General features: G+C 49.3%; 1 long non-coding RNA gene across 2 annotated transcripts in view; it reads left to right on the forward strand.

Moving 5' to 3' along the window:
• Window positions 1-23,249, forward strand: part of LOC138515553 (uncharacterized) — a 396,996-nt gene that overhangs the window by 57,118 nt on the left and 316,629 nt on the right. The window lies entirely within an intron of this gene.

Genomic DNA, 23,249 nt, shown 5'->3' on the forward strand with positions numbered 1-23,249 from the left:
TAAATGTAGAGTCAGCAGGTATCAATGGAATTCCCTCGCCTGTCTCTCCCCTGTAGAAACCCGTAGCAAGTAATGGGTTGCCATTCTTCTTACCGCAATGTTGAAGGATTGTGGCTGAGCGAGAGCCTCATCGGCCTTGTGGGTGACTCCATGGAAGCAAGATGGCACCCTCCCCTTAAGTATCACTTGAGAGGCATGCTTTACTGTACTGCACAGTAGATACATACTTGGAATCACCACAGCACAGAACCCTGCCACTTCAAGCCGATACGCCTGAATCACTTTCCCAGTCCACTATTTGCAACCTGGAGCTCAGTGAGCATGGAAGATTAACCTCTTGTAACTTGTATCCATCAAATTTAATATGGAATGTGGTTCAATCATCACCCTCCTTAATTAGGAAGGCAGGGATCTCACTTAGCTGCCAGTCCAGAAGAACAGTACAGCAAAGCACAATGAAAGGAAATGTTAATGTTTAGAACCACACAAAAATCACCCAAGGCATTGTACTTCCCAGAAGTGTTGCCATGCCACAATCACCTACAGTATACTGTTCAACACCGCAATGCATCCAAAGAACAACCCACATCACTTGTCTTCATGTTTCATTCTCTTGTTCTGTCAGCATACTCCCTCCCATGTGTGCAAGTAAATGTCATACCACATAAAGAACTTGCAGCCAGCTTTTGCTGTATTTATATGATATGATGTGGCAGTTATAATGTGCCTGTACACAAGTGTTTCTAGGCATGACAAGACAAAGAGGGGGAAACAAGGGAGGACAAAATAACAATCTTACTATGCCTTGTGCAGATCGCACAAGTGCGGGGAAGACGGAAGGGGGAAGTGCAGTTAATTCACAAGTGCAGCCAGCAGGTGGCTCATACGTTTAGAGAGAAGGGACTGTAGGGTTGCAGATAGACACCCTTAAGTGCTGGGGAGCCTGGAGGCAGTGCAAGGGCAACTAGACATGCAGGAGCCTGGGCCTGAGTTCAGAGGGTGACCAGCTGACCAGTGCGCGTAACAGTCAAGTGCATCAGCAGGGGAGAAGAAGAGAGAAAGCGGAAGCGAAAAGGAAGTTCTTGAGTTGCTTCCTGAACAGAAGGTGTTTCTACTCAAGTTTGAGAGAGGCAGGGAGGCTGTTCCATAGGGAGGCGCCAGCCGAGGTGATAGATCTACCCCCAACTCTCTGCTTGGAGAAGCGTCTGACCCTCAGAGAATTGTCGGAAGAGAAAGTTAGAGGTAGAGCGATCCCAGGTCCCAGAAAGCCTTGTGGACAAAGAATAGGGTCTTGAAGTTGATCCTTGCAGCTACGGGGAGCCAGCAAAGAGATTTCAGAGCTGGAGAGATACAATCCTGGGCTTGAGGCCAAGGACAAGACTTGCAGTCCTGTTCTGGAAAAGTTGTAAAGATCGAAGAGTAGAGGCAGGAAGATTTAGAAAGAGGCTGTTGCAATAGTCCCGCGTAGAGAGCAACAGAGCTCTGGAGACCGTGAGCTTCTGAGGGAAAGTGAGAAAAGGAATGATACCTCTGAAGAGGTGCAGCTGATAGTTTGACTTCTGAGAGACATCAGAGATGTGAGGAGAGAAGGAGAGGGTGGAGTCAAATATGAAACCAAGGTTCTTAGCCTCACAGGAAGGAGCAGGAAGAGGGCCCAGAGTGGCCGGCCAGAGAGAAAGAGGAAAGGAAGGAGTGGGTGTCCCAATGAGGAGAATCTTACTGGCATTAAGGCAGAGGTCATTGGCGGCACACCATTCCTGAATTACGGCCAGACAGTCTGGTATGAGAGAAAAAGCAGAGGTGACTGAGGAGAGCCTGAAAGAGAGCTGAGTGTCATCCGCAAAACATTGAAAATTGGAGCAGAAAGTAGTAATGCGGTGGGCAAGAGGTTCCAGGTAGTGGTTGAAAAGCCAGGCAAAGAGGTTAGAACCCTGGGTAACACCACAAGTAGAGAGAGGGATAGAAGAGAGGAAAGATGCCAGTTAGACCTGAGAGGGTCGGTCGGTGATAAAGGAGGTCAACCAGGCCAGAGCCTGAATAGTAATACCAAGGCTATCCCGTAGACAATTGAGCAGGATGGCATGGTTGACCGTGTCAAAAGCAGAGGATAGATCAAGGAGAATGAGGACATAAGGGTGATTAGAGTCAATATTGGAGAGCAAGTCTTCACAGGCATTCAGGAGAGCAGTTTCTGTGATTCTGGCAGCTCTGATGCAAGACTGATGTTCATGGAGGCATACAACAGATTCAGTATGTAGATCAATCTGGGAGATGGCCAGCCTTTCGAAGAGTTTGCCCAGGAAAGGAGTGATGGAGATAAGGTGATAATAAGCCGGAGAGGAAGGATCGGCCTAGGGCTTGTTTAGACGGGAGGGAAGAGAGGAAGAGAGGGTGGACAGGATCTCCTGAGTTTTAGCAGTGAAATGAGAGGCCAAGGCCGCATAGAGGGCCAAGGAGGGAACAGGAGAGGTAGAGACTGCAGCACGATTGGCCAGCTCCTTGCAAATTTTGAAAAGTTCAGTTGAGTTGCTAGATGCCACAGAGATGCAGGCTTGGATGTAGGCTCTCTTCTTAGAGAGGACAGATAGTCTGTACTGCCTTTGGAGCAGGCAGCAGGCCAGTAGTTCTGTAATGAAATCCCAGTGCTAAAAAGCTCATCTCTGGACCAACGATTTTAAGAATTCTGCTGCAGAAACAAGAAAAGAGAAGAATACAGCAGGTGAAGTTGCTCATGAGTTGCAACGTACAAAGAATACATGTATGCTCATCTTCGAAACATGATCCATTACAAGGGATAAGATGTGAGGAGGAGGGAGGGGTGTACAAAAGTGCAAATACATCTTTGTTTTACAGAGTAACATGCTCTGGACCAATTAGTTTCTTTATCATGGCCTAATTGTTTTTTTTTAATTTATTTTATTTGATATAGCACCCAGACCAGGGGAGAGGGTATCACAGTGCTTGTACAAAGTAGGTGGTTGCAGACAAAAACAGGTAGAGAGCATAGTACAAACAAGTTACACATATTTATGAAATAACCAGGGTTTAAAGAATTTTTTGCATCACAGGTGGACAGAAATTGGTCATGTGAAAAGGTGTGAAGATCAAGTAAGAGGTCAAAGGTGGTACAGGGACCGCTGCAAGAGATAACATTGTCCATATTATTGAGGCACCCCAGCCCAAAGGCTGTTACCAAGCTAGTGCTTCCACCCTATGTCATAATCTATAGATGAAGGAACTTCGATTTTACCACATGGAACCTTATGTGCTTAATGCTTTGTATAAGTCACCCTGAGCCTGCAACACCCTGCAACCTCTGCTGCAAGTGTGGCAGCCACCTGGAACACTATGACTGGCTCCCTGCGAGTCCTGGCTACAAAAGGAAGCTCACTGGGCCTACACCTTGCAGGACTCTTCCTGCAAGTCTGGAGGCCTTCTGAAACACGACTGGGTTTGTTTTTCAATAAAGATTTTTGTTGGCCACATCTTGCTTTGCTAGTTGACCCTGCGCACCACTTGAGGGTCTTTCCTACAAAACAAAGCTACCTGGGCCTTCAACACCCAGGACTCTTCCTGCAAGTTTGGTTGTCATCTGGGACACTGTGACTGGCTCCCAGCGGGACATATGACACACTGCCTCTCAGTCCCCCACGTCTCTTGGGCTACACCTTTTCTTTATTGTCTTCATTTGCCTATTTCTTCTACCCTCAATGATATATCTTGATTTTGCTCCATTTCTTCTTCTACTCGCTCTTTTCCTTCCCTACTCTCATAGCTTTCAGCCTCAACGTGGTGTACATTTTGCATCCGTTTCTGGACTTCCCATGTTCGTCCTTCCTTTCTGCACACACATCTCTTAAATAAGATGCTCCCGTGCTCCCAGGATCTCCAACTTCATCTATCTCCCTTGCCTACTGCATGAAAACTGCACCTCTCCCCACCTCCTATAACTCTTTCAGTTGGCCTCTGGAATGCACAATTCCTATGCAACAAGACCGCCTAAATCACTGACCACTTTGACTCTTATCACCATCAATTTTCACTTCTTGCTATCACAGAAACCCAAATCTTCCCTCATGCCTCTGCTACATTAGCAGCTCTCCACACTGACTCTGCTACCTTATCCCACTGGAAAGGGAAGCAGTGTAGGTTTTCATATCAATAAGACCCTAAACACTTCTCCTTTAACCCCCCATCAACTGTTCCTCTTTTGAATATGCTACTATTCAACGCCTCCCTCACACTTCTCTCACTGTCTGGCTCTATATCGACCTCCTCCCCCGTGGTCCTCTCAACTCCTTCTTTCTAGATCTGACCCTTCTCCTTGAGTCTATTCCTACTAACATCCACCATTTTCATGCTTTAACTGCCCCAAGCCATTTGCAACCACCTGCCTTTAACTTAAATCTCTCCTATCTCACCATTGCCTCTGCTTCGTGCATGAACAGCCTACTCACTCTGCTGGGAAATGTCTTGTCCTCATCTTTTTCTCTAATTCACTCTCCTCCTCTGACCTCTTCATTGACCCCTTTCCCTCTGTTCACTCCATTGTTCACTTGGTCCCGCCGCCTTCTACTCCTCATCTTTCCTCTTCATTGACTAAGAGGAATTTCAGGCAGGATTCTCTTGCCCCTTGCCTTGATGACATCAGGGTCTCTCTCCTGTCTCTTTCTTGCTGCTTCCATTGACTGTGGTTCATGTGGCTTTCACTATGCACCTATGACTCCATTTGACCAACACTATCCACACATTCACACCTTCCCATCGTCAGCCTTGATCACTCACAAAATTCAGAACAAAGAAGCGTCATGACCTACGAAACTGACGATAATCATGAACACCTTCCCTACTCCTAGTCTGCACAAAGTCTGTTGCTCCCCTAACACCTGCACTGAACTCAGAGAAATCCTCCTACTTCACAAAACTAACCTCCTCCCTTTGCAATCATCCAAGCAAATGTTCATCTGCCTCCAATCTTTACTCACACCTCCCAAACCAATACCCATCACTTTCCCCCTTTCTTTTAATTACTTTGCTCACCACATTTGCTCTAAAATCTCCACAATTCATGAAGCATTCATATCCCTCCTCTTCCTCCCTCCCCAACCCTCATTCTGTCCACCATCTCTCCCCCTATGTCTTCTACACCTGACTACTTATCACCTACCTCTCCTTTTCAATTAGTACCCAGCCTTCGTAGTGGCAACCCATCTTGCACTCCTGTTAACTCTTTTGCACCCCAAATGGCCAAAGACTCAATCACCTGTCCTTGTCTCTCGGAGCTCTTGAACCGCTCTCTCTCCACTGGACTGTTCCTGGCCCTTTAAAATCTGCAAATGTCTTAACCTTATTGAAGAAACCCTCTGCTGACTCAAACGTTCCAGAAAATTATTGCCCAGTTTCTCTCCTTCCCCATTATTCAAAAGTCTTTGAGTGGGTGGTCTTCGACTGGATAACTAAGTATCTTGCAGGTAATGATCTTGCAGATCCACTTCAATCTGGCTTCTATAATAAACACTCCAACAAGACTGCACTCATGCATGTCTCCAAATATCTCTCTAGTGTTCACCACTCCATATTTTTTTCTATGGGCATTCTTTTGACACTGTTGACCTCACACTCCATGACCTTGGGTATCGCACATCCGTTCTTGCCTGGATTGTCTCCTGGCTTGAAGGTTGATTCTTTTAAATCTCTTGTAATTCACAAACCTCGGACCTCACCCCTCTCCCTGTTGGCAATCCCCAAGTAGCAATCTATAGACTTATCTCATCCTTTGGTTTTCATTATCACCTTTTTGCTGATGACACTTAACTATATTTCTCCTTTCAATCCTTCACCCCAGCCATCACAGAACAGATTATGAACTGTCACACTACAATTCACCACTGGATGGCTCTCCACTGCCAAACTCTTCAAAAACAGAGGTCATCTTTCTCCCAACTTTCAGTGCCATCATTCTCTTCCCCTCTCCTATCACCTTCCCACCTGATCTTCTTGCTCCTTTACCCACGGCTCGCAATGTTGGGGTCCTCTTTGATAGAGATCTACGAATGCAGCAACCCCTCCGTACCACTGCTTCTGCTGCTCATATTAACCTCCTCAACATTAATAAAATGCATCCTTTTCTTACTAATGGTTCTACAAAATATCTAATCTCCAGTCTTGTGCATAGAAAAGGGGACTATGTGACCATTCACATGTTCTTGTCATTTCTCCCAAGCGGTGCACTCTTCCCTATGATGCTAGGGAGGTGAGACCACTACCCAATAGTCCCCCTACGGGTGTTAATAAGCAGGAGGACCTCATAGGGAGAGGCTCCCCACTGGGGAATAAGGGCTCCCTTTGCTTTAGGGAACTCCGGGATAACCTCATATGTACTTATATGTAGAAAGGAACTCTGAACTCTGTGAAACATTGAAGCTTCCATTATTCATTCCATGACGATTTTGATTTTTGGAATTGTGATACTAAAACTGCATTTGATGGGTCTGAATTATGGATTCCTGTTCTATGTCTAAGAAGGTTATATACAATATTATGGCGTTCATGCACCAGTTCTTAAGGACCTGAAGAAGGCAGCTGCTCTTAAGTGTTGGACACAACTTGTTGAAACCCACTGGCTAAGGGTACACCATTAAGTGTAGAAATGGTCACCAGACTTATTAAATTGTAGTGACCTGATCATTGTACATGGGCGATTTTGTTTACCTATCACAAAGGGTTTATGGTTTGTTGAAGAAATTTGTACCTAGCAATATATCTTTTTATTAGATGTAGCGTCATTTTTAATTATGTTAATTGGATTGCCGAGAGTTGTTTGTACGTGATATGTATATGAATGGATATACTCTGCACCTTCCAATTATGAATTTAAATCTATATTTTATGGATTTTTAGAGTACTTTTGATAAAGCATACTTATAACAAAAAAAAAACGTTTGTGTAAATGCACTCTCTTTATTTTGCTTTTGTGATGGGTTTATAGTATTTTTCATTAGCAGGAGGTGATAGAAAAGAAGTATATATTTCAGGGTGTAAACCTGAGACATACCCTTGGAAACTTCCCGTTGATTATATATTCAGCCCTGGTTCCCTATTAAATGTACCTGCATTTATTTATACAACTCAGCTGAGGAGGTTAGCTTCTCTTTGCCTCTACTGAGAGAGGAGGTTGAGGCACTCATCCTATGCTTGCTTTGCCCTTTGACAAGTCAAACATACAAAACTCTCCACAACATCCACATAGAATTATACACGGGTACCTATCAACAGCAGGGATATATTACATCAAATGGTACAGATTGATATTTGATAGACAATCCCCTTTTACACAACCTGCCCTGTCCCCATGACAGCATTTCAGTAGGTGTAGAGAGGAGGTATCAAGGAATTACTGCAAATACTATACAACATATTAGGCTCTCTCTCCCCTCAACCATGCTAACCTAAAAATCAAATAACATTTTTTAAAAGTCTGCCCGAACAGAAGCACTAATTTCAGTTAAACAGCATGTTTTTCAATGAATTGCAGATTTTACAAGTGTGATACTATTTAAAGAGAGTGGAAAAATGGCATTGTCGCCAAGGGATTCTGAACTGCATCGTATCTTAGAAATGATTCTGTGTCAGGGCCAACCTCTCTTCCAAATGTGATGGCTCGCTTCTTCCTTTTGCTGGCGTCTCGTCGGCTCTCAGATACCCGCAATGCCTCGGCCTTAGTTCTGCAGCTTTCTCTGCTCTCAGCCTCTATGCTGCAAACCTCTAGTTTCTGAGCATCTCGTGAAGGTTGCCTGCAGGAGCTCTCTTGCTCCCCGCTGCAACTTGTTTCTGCTCTGTTTCCCTACTCTTGTCAGAAAAAGTGGTTCTCCATGTGTCTTCCCACTCAATGTTTCTATGCGTCCCAGCACCTATAGGATCCATCCGCCAACTAAAGCATTTCTCTGGTTTTGTAGCTTCAGGGATCTGCATTGCCATAGTCTGAGTCCTTTTGCTTCAACGGTATGAAGGGCCTTGTTATCAGTGCAGCTTGTAGGTTCTAGTTCTATAATACAATAGGCCATGCATGATTGTGAATTCAAGGGGTTGGTGTCATACCCCTAGTGGAAAAGGGAATACCATGTTCCAGTTAGTGAGTCCACCTCCCTCCTGGTCAGGATCAGGTAGTGGCTGGCATTTCCTGGCCATATTGGAAGAGAGTTTCCCCAGAAGGGCACTGATGACATCGCTAGATTCATCACAATGCTCAATGTAGGTTTATCAGGTTGACACTAATAGCAGCAAACACACACAAGTTAAGACTAACAAAGAACTAACTCAATAAACACAACATATCAGACTTGAAAATACAACTTCTTTAATACAAATCAAAATATATGCCAGCACTCATACCACTTCCAACCACTGTGCAATTGATGCCACAGTGATAATCTGGTAGAGCAGGATTCCTCAGCTTGCTGATGCCCTCTGGAACATTATTCACCACAGGAAGAAGTGGCTGAGAAGATCAGTCCCACAAAATACAAGTATGCTATATCGACCACCAAAGCATACAGAGGTATTGGTTTAATAAGAAAAAAACAGTAATGGGCGCCTCTCTGCGAGAACGAACACGTATAAATGACCTGTTCTTTGGGAAGGTACCCACTCAAGAGTCCGTAGCCACACTTTGGCACACTGCACCTTTCACAGAAGGGAAATACCCGTTTGCATATCAGTCTTTGTCCCGCCCACATGGGCAGTCCAGCACCGAAATGCTATGGCAACTCTCTTCTGAACAAGAGTACCAACAGCAACCCCAGACACGTGTTTCAGGCTTGTTGGGCCTCATCAGTGAAGTGGAGCTGTACCTCTCTGAGTACAGTAAGCAAGGGTCCACATCTGGATGACCTTTGTAAACTTAGGTTGACTAAACCTAAGTCGCTTAAACAATCAAAAAATAGTTATGGGCGCCCCTCTGCGAGAACGAACATTGCTAAATGACCTGTTCTTTGGGAAGGTACCAACTCAGGAGTCTGCAGCCACAAGGGGTCCACGTCTGGGTATGTCTCCACTGTGAAAGGGACATTGAGCTAAAGATTTGGTTGAGACTCTTTCCCGGGGGCCATCCACATAAGAACAGGTCAATGGTCAGTGTTTGTGCCACTAGAGGGACTCCCAGAACCCCCCTTGCTTTGCATATTAAGTAACTTTGGGTCTCACCCTAAGTTACATGGGGAATCCAGACGTGGACCCCTTGCTCACTGTTCTTAGAGAGGCAAAGCTCCACCTCACTGATGAGGCCTGACTAGGCCGAAGCACGTGTCTGGGGTTGCTGTTGGTACGCTTGTTCAGAGGAGAAGGACCTATCATTTTGGTGCTGGACTGCCCCTGGGCAGGACAAAGACTGATATGCGGCGATATTTCTCCTCTGTGAAGGAGATAGTGAGCTAAAGACTTGGTTGAGACTCTCCCGGGGGCCATCCACCCAAGAACAGGTCAATGGGCTAAGTTTGTGCCCGTAGAGGGACTCCCAGAACCCCCCTTGTTTTGCATATTAAGTAACTTTGGGTCTCACCCTAAGTTAACAGGGGAATCCAGACGTGGATCCCTTGCTCACTGTTCTTAGAAAGGCACTGCTCCACCTCGTTGATGAGATCTGATTAGGCCGAAACACGTGTCTGGGGTTGCTGTTGTTACTCTTGTTCAGAGGAGAATTGCCTAGCATTTCGGCGCTGGACTGCCCCGGGCAGGACCAAGACTGATATGCAGGGATATTTCTCCTCTGTGAAAGGGACAGTGAGCTAAAGATTTGGTTGTGACTCTCCTGGGGGCCACCCACACAAGAATAGGTCAATGGGCCGTGTTCGTGCCAGTAGAGGGACCCTCAGAACCCCCCTTGTTTTCCATATTAAGTTACCAGGGGAATCCAGATGTGGACCCCTTGCTCACTGTACTTAGAGAGACACAGCTCCACCTCACTGATGAGGTCCGACTAGGCTGAAACACGTGTCTGCGGTTTCTGTTGGTACTCTTGTTCAGAGGAGAATTGCATAGCATTTCGGTGCTGGACTTCCTCTGGGCAGGATAAAGACTGATATGCAGGGATATTTCTCCTCTGTGAAAGGGATAGTGCGCTAAAGACTTGGTTGAGACTCTCCCGGGGACCATCCACCCAAAAACAGGCCAATGGGCCATGTGCGTGCAAGTAGAGTGACTCCCAGGCCCCTCCCCCCTTCTTTTGCATATTGGTTTAATAAGGACCTTCTAAAAAACCTAAACATGAAAGCAGACAACATAAAAGCCAAAAGGAAAATCCTGCATATTACCAGAGCTTAAATTGATCAATGCTCTTCATATTATTCTATTGCCTCAATGTATTGGCCCTCTGCACATATTCCCCCTGATGTGTCCAACAAGAATAGTAGAAGCCCTAACTAGTCCCCTGCCTAGTGCTGGTAGAAGCTCTACAATGCCTACCTGCAGCACAAAATCCCATCCTTGCTGTAGGATGTTCCTAAACAATAATTGCTGCTCTTAAATCATTAGGTAGAATCAGAGAGTACAGATGGGCACCATCCACCTATCATTCCACTGACATGCTTGCAAAACCTTCTAGTTCCTCACCTATCTCAGTAAAGTGGGAAGCACATGGAGCCTCAAGGCCCATGCTAATGTGACAGACAGTGACTGAACTGCAAGTTGTCCTATCATGGCTGTGTAGAGTTGCAGCTTAAATGTGGACCCCTTACCAGTATGAGTGACATATTTTAGTACTGGGCGAACTTCCTTCAGATAGATTTCAACCCCAATACTCGGTGGATGTGAATTGTGCCTCGGAATGCTCCTTATGAACATGAACACCAGGCAGTGTCTACTTTGGATGCAATATATTGTTGCAACGCAGACAGACTTTCCTTCTATACAATCAAGAGGTTGATCATGACTAGTGTGTTATATGTCCTTGTCTTGCTTGTCTGGGCTAACTGGTCTTTGAATTCTTGACATTTTCTGCCCTGTCCTGCCCTGTCCTGCTCTGCTTACTCCTCAGGCTGTGTGGCACACCCCCGAAAACCACCTTTCTCCCATTTAATGTCCCAAAAGGACCCACCACTTCACCCATGATATGTCTACAGTCCCTGGCAATGTCCTGTCTCCTCATGGATTCTCATGCACCATGATTTCCTCCCATCCCAACAGCTATGCTGTCGAAATATGGGGTTCCCTGCCCTCCCTGTCCCAAAACGCTTCCCAGCCATTTGACGGGTGTGAGGTCCACAATGGTGGCACCCTCACCATAAGCAGTGTCTGTGCCTCTTGTCTCAGATCAATTCCAAACTTTGTGACAGATTCCTCTGCATACCACTAGTGACACACTCCCCATCAGAGCTGCAGGCTAAGTGTCCTGGTCCAGCCCATCCCTAGTACCCTTACTGTTGATGCTTCAGTGTATTTGGGGACACTTCTTTGCTGCTTGGCCAATTTACCCTCTGAGTCACAAGTTCCTCCAGGGGAACCATGGCGATGTAAGTGGAAGAACCTGTGGCCCCTGATTCTGGGTGACCAAGAAAGGAGGGAAGGGGTATAATAGCGTAGCACAACAGGTAAAGGACTAACACACTTCACAAAAAAGATGAACATTCATTAAATGGCTGAGACCTTATTGCCTTTCTCTGAAAGCATGCATTTGAGCCCCTATAGGGGCTCAAATGGGAATGGGGAATGGTTTTCTGAATGGGGACTTACCGGGTCCTCCAAGTTTGGAATGACCCGGTAAATCCCCATTCAGAGACACCGGACCAGGAACCAGGTTTGGAAGCAGCCATGGGGCTAATAGCACCATGGCTGCCTCCAAACTCGTAATGACCCCAATGTCATCTAGTGGATGACCAGTGTGAAGGCATCATAAAGCAAGACACAGACGGCAGATTAAAAGTTGAAAATAAAATGATTTATTAACTCATGTGTCAATATGGTTAAAAGCCTATATTTCCAAGGTAGCAATTCCCTACCTGAACAAAACTAAGGAAAGTCTGAGTCAGAATATTCAATGTAAAAGTCGGTCTGTGTTCACTACCTATCCTTGCCCTCACAACTAAAGCTAAACAATGTGTAGCAATGCCAACAATAAAATAAATGGTGATCAAAACAAAGTTCTGATCTTCTTCCAGCTCCCAGCTTTCTTGTCAGCTCCCCTCCCCCAAGTTCAAAAAATTTCCACAAAAGTCTTGAGATTACATTTCCCAAATTCAGAGCAGTTCCACAAATCCTTGGGGTTCCCTTCCCCAAGTTCAAGACACAGTTCCACAAATCCTCAGTACCCTTCCCGAATGTTAAAGGTAACACAGTTGCAAGGACAAGGGTTGTGAGGCTTCCGTCCTCAAGACAGTATTGCAGTTCAGCAAGTCTCAGGGTTCCTTTCCCCAAGACTACAACTTGCCAACTTATACTTGGTGTCAGCCTTTCAATTTTCAACACAACTCCAGGTCAACTTGACACTCCTTCTGGATTGAATTTCCAGTTCACTCAAATTACTCCTTTGTGGTTTATTTCAACAATGTCTTTGGTTTTCCCAATTGAGGGTTCCCTGGTCTAGGCACAGTTATCAGACCACAAGGTCCTCCCACTAGAGGCCGCACAACCAGGAACCCTAGGCTCTTCAGCCTACACAGAATCTTCTGTATTTGCCCCTCTGTACAGACTCACGCTCACTTAACTTCTCCTTTTCAGCATTGTGGCTTTATGTGAAGGTGTACACTTTCTTGGCTTTTCCTGGTTAGTCTCTTGGCTTTGCCACAATGTGTCACATATCCTTTGCCAGTCTTTGTGACCTTGCCGTACTGTATTCTTGCATAAAGTTCACTTCATGGTGGGTTCATTTATTTCTTTGTTTTTCAAATGGGCACTTTTACATTTAACTTTCATCAGATACTAGTTTTTCCCATATAGTTTTCATTCAGTTCGGTATTCAAAGGTTTTCATTGAGTTTTGGAATTCAATATTAATAAAGATTCACTTTCCCGCTTAATTTCATTCCACCCATGGATTCGGGTTCATTTCAATTTAAGCATTTCATTTGCTTAATTTCACTTTCATGCAGCCCCTAGGAGCACCCAGGCCATGAGTGACATTCCCTTCCCCTCACTTGTCTTGGGCATCACACCACTTCTGCTCCGCCTGCTGGTTTGCTTGTAAATGCAAGCCCTGCTCGCTCTTCATATGCTTCTCTGTGCTGGCCGGCAGCTCTGCTTCCCTTCTGTGGACACTGCTGGCAACTTTGTTTCTCTTCCTCAGTACGCAGCTCAAGCTGTGGCTTGATGACCTCGGAAACGCCCACACCTGTGGAATTCTAACGGCCAAACTTGCCCTGGGCTCTACAGATCTTTGGGATCTTCTGCCGGTGCCCAGGCTTTGCTGCAGGACCCACCAAGGCTGCCTCCTCTCAAACAGGATGCCCTGCTGGACTCTCCCACACAGGCTCCCTGCTGCACTCTTTGCTGCTCTTTTCCTCTCTTCTTATACACCTGCAACCACTTGATAGGTTGTAGGTGTGAGTTCCCAATTGGACTTGCTGGACTGTAATTAGAGGGACATGCCTGACCTTCACAGTACTCTCCAGGCATCTTCCTCAGCCCAGTACTAGAGTGGTGAAAAGCATTTCTAGTGTACACTACTCCTAGTCTCCTCTTCCCCGTCCCAGTGCTGTCAGAGGTTAAATGTGGGAGCATCAGAGGAGATATTTTCTAATAGCCTCTAAAGGCTAGGGGAGGGTTAGGATGGTTCTCAATAGGAAAAGGGAATACCATGCCTCACCGGGGGGTACCCTTTTCCCAATCACCAAGGACCCTCCACCCAGATGATCCTCCTTGCATCTCTACCCCGAGGGTAAGAATCCAAAAGCAATAGCCTTTTCCATGCCACCTGAGAAGAGGATCCAGAGGGAGTAGGAGTGAGGATACCCTCAGGTTTCTCACATCCGAAATAAGTGCTCTCTATTGATACAACAGTTCTGCTTAACAAAGTGACTGATCTTAGTGAAGTGCAACAGCATAGGTGCATTAACAGTGACATTTATTGCTAGTTGAACACAGATAATAAGACAGCAATACATCAAAGAATTATAATGTAGTATATCAATGATTCACACAAAACATAGAAATGTGATAATAAACTGTGCAAATAATTCCTGATTATATACATAGTTGGTACAAGTCTGTTAACACAAAAACAAATAGTGCCTTCCGTCACGAATGTCTATCATGTTGCAATACTTGGTGTGGTAATCCAAAACTTGATGTTCCACAGATTGAGAGACAGCTCTCTGATGCAATTGCTCTCGTATTGTAATGTACAATCTCAGTGTGTGTTCAATATAACAAAAGCCAACATGTTTTCTTCCATTAGGGCATTAAAGGAACCTTGTCACAGGGCAAGTGAAGTGGTGGGTGGACTGTAAAGAATAGATAGCAGAGAGTGATTTTGGCAATCTAGGGGTATCCGATCATATCATAAACAGCTAGGGATAGAGTTACATACTACCTGTCAGGCAAGCAGTCTCTGGCGTAAATTCATTCTGAATAAATCAGTTCCTGTTTGATTCAGGAGTATTGGGCATGCTCTGGCAGGGTCTCTAGGTATACATTCAAGAGGATCTATATCTAGATATACCAATGTATAGCAATTAGCAAGATTGCATATTGCAAGGAATTGCAAGAATCTACATAGCGTACAACAAGTTTGCACATAGGTTTAAATTAGAAATGTTTTTGAGAAAAACTAACCTGCCAGGGAGGGGTGAAAAATTGAAAATTCCGAGGTTATTTTTGTGGTGGGATTAGTATTCCAAGATAAATTGCATGAATGCCTATAAAAGGGTGAGAAAAGAGAGTGAATATATGCAAACCATGGTATCTGTAATTGAAGGAACCCAGACCAGAGTCTCGTACTACCTTAAACCGGAGTCGCAGAGGTTTGTGCAGTAACAGATAGATGTAGCACGTGGAAGAAGTCAGTGCTACACCTCTATTATGTATCCCAAAAAACCAATGACAAAGTAGTGGTGAATTGTCATGACGTCATCACGCCATGATGATATCATGATGATCCACGTCAATTACTGAGCGGGAAAGGTAAACAAAGTCCCAGTAAACATATTGATGGTGTAAAAACGAGATACATGCTCAATGCAATATTTTAGAGGGTTGTTCAATGGAACGGCACTGTTGCAAGAAAAAGGTTTAGAGTTGCTTAGTTTTAAGAAGGTATAAATGCACTGTATAAGCACAATCATGTGAAGGTACTGCCAGCATGGGAATAACATGATAGAATAGTATCATGGTCCTTTGAATGGGAAGGCCCTTATTCCAAGCTCTCGTTCATCCCCCAAAATATGGCTTCTTGGGAGAAAAACAATCCTCTTTTCAAAGTAAGTGAGGATTTGTTCCTCTTTGGAATCATCCTGATGAACAATCTTTTTCAGAACTGTCCACCTGATGTCATTGGGCCTCATTCCGGGTCTGGCGGTAGGCCTACTGGTGATACCAATTAACGGTGTCTGACTTCCCGTATTCCGACCCCGGCAGCCGGGAAGTCAGGCGCCGATAATTTTGTAAGTCCCGATTCCCATGGAAGGAATGGGGACCATGGAAACACTGGCAACTTTAACAACGGTGCTGGTGCTTCCGTGAAACTCTGCAGGCGGGCGCTGTTCCGCCCACCAGGTCTGACCGTGGCGGGCGAGACGGCACTTACCCGCAGAGTCATACTGTGCCGATCCGCCAACAAAGGTGCCGGTAGGCTTACCAGCACTGTTGTTACCGGACCGGCACAGTTATAATGAGGCCTATTTTCTGTGTGTTGTGTGCTGGTAAAATGAAAACAAAGGTACTGTGATAACAGAGTTGTGCATACAGCTACGGTGTTCACACACCCATGTCCTTACTTTCCTTGTGATTTTACTAATATAGATAAAATTACATGGGCAGATTATCTCATTGATTACCAAAGCGGTGTTACAATTGGTGGAGGTGAACTGTTTCCATGGGTGTTTCAGGCCCAGGTCAAGCTGGATGCTTCTCTCTGTGAATCTGCAATCAGAGCATGCAATAAATGGTGCACGGCCGGCAACTGGTTGCAGGCTAAATGCAGTTCTTAGTGTCTGTGTTGAAGATTTTATCATTCTCGTAATGTCACTTCTTGTGACTTTGCATTTAATGAACATGCTTTTCTTGAGTTCAAGTGTGTAACTAGGCAGTGTTATGTTACCACTATTGAGAATATGCCAATGGTGTTTTACGATGTTTTTGTTTTGCCAAGACATAGTTGAAAAAGTAGTCGCAAAAACCAATTTATCGGTCTGTTCCGTCCTTGTTTTTCCTGCCAGAATGGACTCTCTGTTGATGTGAAGGGCTCTCTAGTTAGATTGTTTTACCAATTTCTCAGAATACCCTAGTCTCATAAGTTTATTCGAAAGTATTCATGCTTCATTCCTGTAGTCCTATGTTTATGATTGCTGTTTCTGTAGAGACGCAGAAACAGGCTGTATGGTAGGTTACTTTTCAAGCTTCCTGGGTAAAAAGAGTCATATCGTAAAAGTGAGTTTCTATCAGTGGGTTTGTGTATGGTCATACCTCTAAACCAGTAGTTTTTTTGAACTTGGTGATGTCCAAAAAATGAATCTATGAGTTGTTGATGGTGGATGAAAACCTCAAGTTGGCATCAATGAAATTAACCCAAACTTTGAAATTATGTGTTGTTCTATGGGTCCTGAACATAGAATGAAAACATTATCAATATATCTGTTCCAAGTATATAGGTATTCAATGAATGGATTAATGCCATTATTTATGTAGTCTAGTTCGACCTTCCCTACATATAAATTGGCGATGCTTGGCAAGATATGCTTTGTTAGAGCCATCTGTGTGCACTATACAGTATACTCTTTGGAGGCTTTTCTGGAGGGGGTTCCATCTCCAAGGCCTCAGAGACTATGGGCCTCATTACACGGTAGGTGGTAAGGGTTTACCGATACCGGTAAGGGCACCGGTACCGGTAAACCCTTACCACCTTACTATGAGGTCCCTTTGCGGGACCCGACCTTAATGGCAATTTGCGGTACCGTAATTCGCTCCTTCCCCATTCCCATTGAGCCCTATGGGGCAAAAATGGGAATGGGGAAGGGCCATGGAGAAAGGGGGAATTACCGCCCCGCCAACCTTGGAATGGGGTGGTAATTCCCCTTTCCTCCATGGTGGTACCGGTATGGTACCGGCGGCAACCATGGTTTACAGCATTCCGTGTAATGAGGCCCTATTTTATCTGGGGGATACTGGTGTATAATGACTCAATATCAACAGTCAGGAGTATGATATTCCTAGTATCTATTTGAAGATCTACAATCCAATTGGTCATCCAATTGATCATTTGCATGGCATATTTTATGTATGATTTCATCTTGGGAATGAATGATCTTAGACAGTCATCTACTATTTGGATAGTGGCTCAAGAATCGACCCTATCCCAGAGACATTTGCAGGGTAATTCATAGAATTTCGCAGAAAAGTGTCACAAGCGGCTGGCGCAGAGTGTCCGCGTGCGATTGTCTGCGCCAGGCACGTGCGCTAAAACCGATTTCCGCGCACAGCGTATTCATGGATTTTAGGCTCCCAAACCAGCCGTGGCGCAGAGTATTGCAGCGACCCTGCAGCAGCGCCAGTAACGCCCCCAAGAACGCCCTCGCGCAAGGAAAAGCCATCAAAATCGCTAAATCATCGCAAAGGGCTGCGCTAACCCTGGACCAGTTTACAGGGCTGCCAAACAAGGAACGCAAAGCGGGTAACGTGCATATCAGGGGTACGCGTGAAGTTATACACGCGATTAGCCAGGCTGCCAGGGTACGTGTATTTCAGGGGTGCGCGGGAAGTTCAACACGCGATAGTCCAGGGAACGTGTATTACAGGGGTACGCGGGAAGTTCAACACGCGATTGTCCAGGGAACGTGTATTACAGGGGTACGCGGGAAGTCTTACATGCGATTAGCCAGGGCAGGTGTAATACAGGGGTACGTGGGAATTATCACACGCGATTTGGCTGGGTACGTGTATTACAGGGGTACACGGGAAGTTCTACACGCGAATCGGCTGGGTACGTGTATTACAGGGGTGCGCGGGAATGATCACACGCGATTTGGCTTGGTACGTGTATTACAGGGGTGCGTGGTAATGATCAGACGCGATTTGGCTTGGTACGTGTATTACAGGGGTGCGTGGGAAGTTCTACACGCGATTGGCCAGGGTACGTGTATTACAGGGGTACGTGGGAATTATCACACGCGATTTGGCTGGGTACGTGTATTACAGGGGTACACGGGAAGTTCTACACGCGATTCGGCTGGGTACGTGTATTACAGGGGTGCGCGGGAATTCTCACATGCGATTTGGCCAGGTACGTGTATTTCAGGGGTGTGCGGGAATTTTCACACGCAATTAGGCTGGGTGGGTCCTCACAGGTGTTCCCTGTACACCCTCCACGGCCCCAGCAGGCAGCCCACAAAACAGGGGACTACCCTGCACACCTGCTCATGTCCCCCTGCACCCCCAGCCCCCAGCAGTGCAGGGGCACCCTCCACCAGGCCCCCACTCATGTCTCCCACCACCCCCACCCCCCTGCCACCATCGGCAGCCCCCACCAGGCCCCCACTCATGTCTCCCACCACCCCCACCCCCCAGCAGTGCAGGGTCACCCTCCACCAGGCCCCCACTCATGTCTCCCACCACCCCCACCCCCCAGCAGTGCAGGGGCACCCTCCACCAGGCCCCCACTCATGTCTCCCACCACCCCCACCCCCCAGCAGTGCAGGGTCAACCTCCACCAGGCCCCCACTCATGTCCCCCTGCACCCCCACCCCCCAGCAGTGCAGGGTCACCCTCCACCAGGCCCCCACTCATGTCTCCCACCACCCCCACCCCCCAGCAGTGCAGGGTCAACCTCCACCAGGCCCCCACTCATGTCCCCCTGCACCCCCACCCCCCAGCAGTGCAGGGTCACCCTCCACCAGGCCCCCACTCATGTCTCCCACCACCCCCACCCCCCAGCAGTGCAGGGTCAACCTCCACCAGGCCCCCACTCATGTCCCCCTGCACCCCCACCCCCCAGCAGTGCAGGGTCACCCTCCACCAGGCCCCCACTCATGTCCCCCTGCACCCCCACCCCCCAGCAGTACAGGGTCAACCACCACCAGGCCCCCACTCATGTCCCCCTGCACCCCCACCCCCCAGCAGTGCAGGGTCACCCTCCACCAGGCCCCCACTCATGTCTCCCACCACCCCCATCCCCCAGCAGTGCAGGGTCACCCTCCACCAGGCCCCCACTCATGTCTCCCACCACCCCCACCCCCCAGCAGTGCAGGGTCACCCTCCACCAGGCCCCCACTCATGTCTCCCACCACCCCCACCCCCCAGCAGTGCAGGGTCACCCTCCACCAGGCCCCCACTCATGTCCCCCTGCACCCCCACCCCCCAGCAGTGCAGGGTCAACCACCACCAGGCCCCCACTCATGTCCCCCTGCACCCCCACCCCCCAGCAGTGCAGGGTCACCCTCCACCAGGCCCCCACTCATGTCTCCCACCACCCCCACCCCCCAGCAGTGCAGGGTCACCCTCCACCAGGCCCCCACTCATGTCTCCCACCACCCCCACCCCCCAGCAGTGCAGGGTCACCCTCCACCAGGCCCCCACTCATGTCCCCCTGCACCCCCACCCCCCTGCCACCATGGGCAGCCCCCACCAGGCCCCCACTCATGTCTCCCACCACCCCCACCCCCCAGCAGTGCAGGGTCACCCTCCACCAGGCCCCCACTCATGTCTCCCACCACCCCCACCCCCCAGCAGTGCAGGGGCACCCTCCACCAGGCCCCCACTCATGTCCCCCTGCACCCCCACCCCCCTGCTACCATGGGCAGACCCCACCAGGCCCCCACTCATGTCTCCCACCACCCCCACCCCCCAGCAGTGCAGGGTCACCCTCCACCAGGCCCCCACTCATGTCTCCCACCACCCCCACCCCCCAGCAGTGCAGGGGCACCCTCCACCAGCCCCCCACTCATGTCTCCCACCACCCCCACCCCCCAGCAGTGCAGGGTCAACCTCCACCAGGCCCCCACTCATGTCCCCCTGCACCCCCACCCCCCAGCAGTGCAGGGTCACCCTCCACCAGGCCCCCACTCATGTCCCCCTGCACCCCCACCCCCCAGCAGTGCAGGGTCACCCTCCACCAGGCCCCCACTCATGTCACCCACCACCCCCACCCCCCAGCACTGTGGGGCACCTGCCAGCAGGCCCCCACCCATGTCCAACTCATGTCTCCCACCACCCCCACACCCCAGCAGTGCAGGGTCACCCTCCACCAGGCCCCCACTCATGTCCCCCTGCACCCCCACCCCCCTGCCACCATGGGCAGCCCCCACCAGGCCCCCACTCATGTCTCCCACCACCCCCACCCCCCAGCAGTGCAGGGTCACCCTCCACCAGGCCCCCACTCATGTCTCCCACCACCCCCACCCCCCAGCAGTGCAGGGGCACCCTCCACCAGGCCCCCACTCATGTCCCCCTGCACCCCCACCCCCCTGCCACCATGGGCAGCCCCCACCAGGCCCCCACTCATGTCTCCCACCACCCCCACCCCCCAGCAGTGCAGGGTCACCCTCCACCAGGCCCCCACTCATGTCTCCCACCACCCCCACCCCCCAGCAGTGCAGGGGCACCCTCCACCAGGCCCCCACTCATGTCCCCCTGCACCCCCACCCCCCAGCAGTGCAGGGTCACCCTCCACCAGGCCCCCACTCATGTTCCCCTGCACCCCCACCCCCCAGCAGTGCAGGGTCACCCTCCACCAGGCCCCCACTCATGTCTCCCACCACCCCCACCCCCCAGCAGTGCAGGGTCAACCTCCACCAGGCCCCCACTCATGTCCCCCTGCACCCCCACCCCCCAGCAGTGCAGGGTCACCCTCCACCAGGCCCCCACTCATGTCCCCCTCCACCCCCACCCCCCAGCAGTGCAGGGTCACCCTCCACCAGGTCCCCACTCATGTCTCCCACCACCCCCACCCCCCTGCCACCATGTGCAGCCCCCACCAGGTCCTCACAATCCCCAATCATGTGCGTAATGGTCAGCCTCCACAGCCAAAAAGCCCTACCAAGTAACCCATTCACCCACATGGAAATGAAAACACATGTTACACCCCCAATGTTCATGAAGCAAATGAACCCATGTCCGTCACACACAGATTTTCAAATTGAATGGGAAAACACACAACATGACATGCATGAAACCAATGAGATGAAACCACACAGTGAACAATGGAAAAAAAAATGTATTGGACAAAAATACGAATGGTAAAGAAAGAAAAATAACTACAATGTAAATGTGAAAAAATAAGCTGCATGTCCGCATAAAAACACAAAAGTAGAAAATCAAATCCATAAAATTTTGTCCAAAGTGAAATGTAAAAACTCTCCATGCAACAAAGAACTATGTACAAAAATAACAAGGGTCCATCATCACAACTGAACTAAGGAAACCTCCTAAAAAACCTACCTAAATATCAACTATATACAAAAAGTGGAGCAGTGTCCGTCGACTCCAAATCATAAGAAAAAACAAAGGAAACCTAAAACTAAAGAACTATATACAAAGGCGGCGGGCAAGTCCAGCGGCTCACTCCGTGGTGTTCCGGGCCAGGGCATCATCGAACTCCTGTTCGATGTCCCGGAGGCGGTCCAGTTCCATGGCCCCGAGGGTCCGCAGGGACGACGCCGTGTCCTCCTCCAACCCCCTGCGGATTGCCTCGAGGCACTCGGCCCGCCTCAGGGCCCTCCGCATGGAGTTCTCCGCCCTGACCATTGTGAGCCGCGCCTCTTCCGCCCGCCGCCGCTCCGCACCTATGGCGTGGCCCAACCGCTGCCACACGGAAGACACTCTCTGTCCTGGGTCCTCCTGCCCTCCGGCCGATGCTTGCCCCTCCGATGTCGAAGGCCCCGAGCCTTCATGGCTCCCACCATGTTGCTGCTGCTGCTCTGCCTCTGCCCGTGCACTGCCTCCTGCTGCCTGCACATCCTCCGCCGGCTGGGGTGCAGTTGTTGATGTGGCCACCCCTGCTGGACGTCCGACTCCCGACTGTGGCAGGGATGCCTCCTCCACCAGCCTGGCCGCACTGTCAGAGGCAGCTCCACAGGGCACCCAGGTGACTGATGGGTGGGAAGATGGCACAGAGGACGACTGGCGCGTAGGGGGTCCAGTTGAGGAGGGGGTCGGAACAAGCCCCATCAGACGGAGGAATCCGGTCTGGGTGACCTGTCCCAGCAGGCTGACGTGGTCAACGAGACATTCGAGATTACGTGCAGTCTCTACATGAAAAGACTGCAGGTCACCTCGCATGGCCCGTTGACGCAACGCCACACCAGCCAGGACAGGCTCAACCTGGACCTGGATAGCCACGTCCGCAGGCAGAGGAAGGCCAGTTGACGTCAGCTCATCCCCTGCCTGGAAACGGGTCTGGACGTAGGCATCCCTGCTGGTGCAAGATGATGCAGGGACAGGATCGGGGACAGGATTGCACACAGGCACCTCCGCGGCGGCCTGTGCTGCCTCCTGTCCCTGGTCCTGCACTGCACCACTAGCACCAGTGGGATCCCCACCTCCAGACCCCGTCTCTGGTGCTTGCACGGCCTCCTCCTTCACCAGACCCCCCACCAACCTGGATGACTCCGTGCCATCTTCCCCTGTTGGGCCCTGTGGGGTCCCAGCTGCCCCTTCTGCTGCCGAGGAGTCCAACTCCAACCTCCGCCTCTTGGACCTCCCCCCGGCAGCTGCGGCCTGGGACGTGGCACCGGACTCCTCACTCCCCGACGAGATGACAACACGGGAGGGGAGCCGGGCCTTGCGTCTCCGGCTGGCGGTCGGATCCCTGCCGCTGTGCTCCACAGCACCTTCTCCGCCCTCTTCATCAGTTGACGCTGCAGACAGGGAGAAACAAAACACAGGCATCAGGGCACTGTACAATGGACACATACACACATGACAGTTGCACATGAGTGGCATTGGCAAACCTCAGACATGTCATCACAATCCCCAACACACATGTCATTGCAACTCGCTCACATGAGCCATACCACAGCCATATCGCAACTGCCACCACCATCCATACACATACAACAGCATGAGCAGCCAAAGGTGACCCAGACATCACATGCAACACAGGAAGTGCACCACACA

The sequence above is a fragment of the Ambystoma mexicanum genome, chromosome 6q (assembly GCF_040938575.1).
Source record: "Ambystoma mexicanum isolate Mex_15411 chromosome 6q, UKY_AmexF1_1, whole genome shotgun sequence".
NCBI lineage: Eukaryota > Metazoa > Chordata > Amphibia > Caudata > Ambystomatidae > Ambystoma > Ambystoma mexicanum.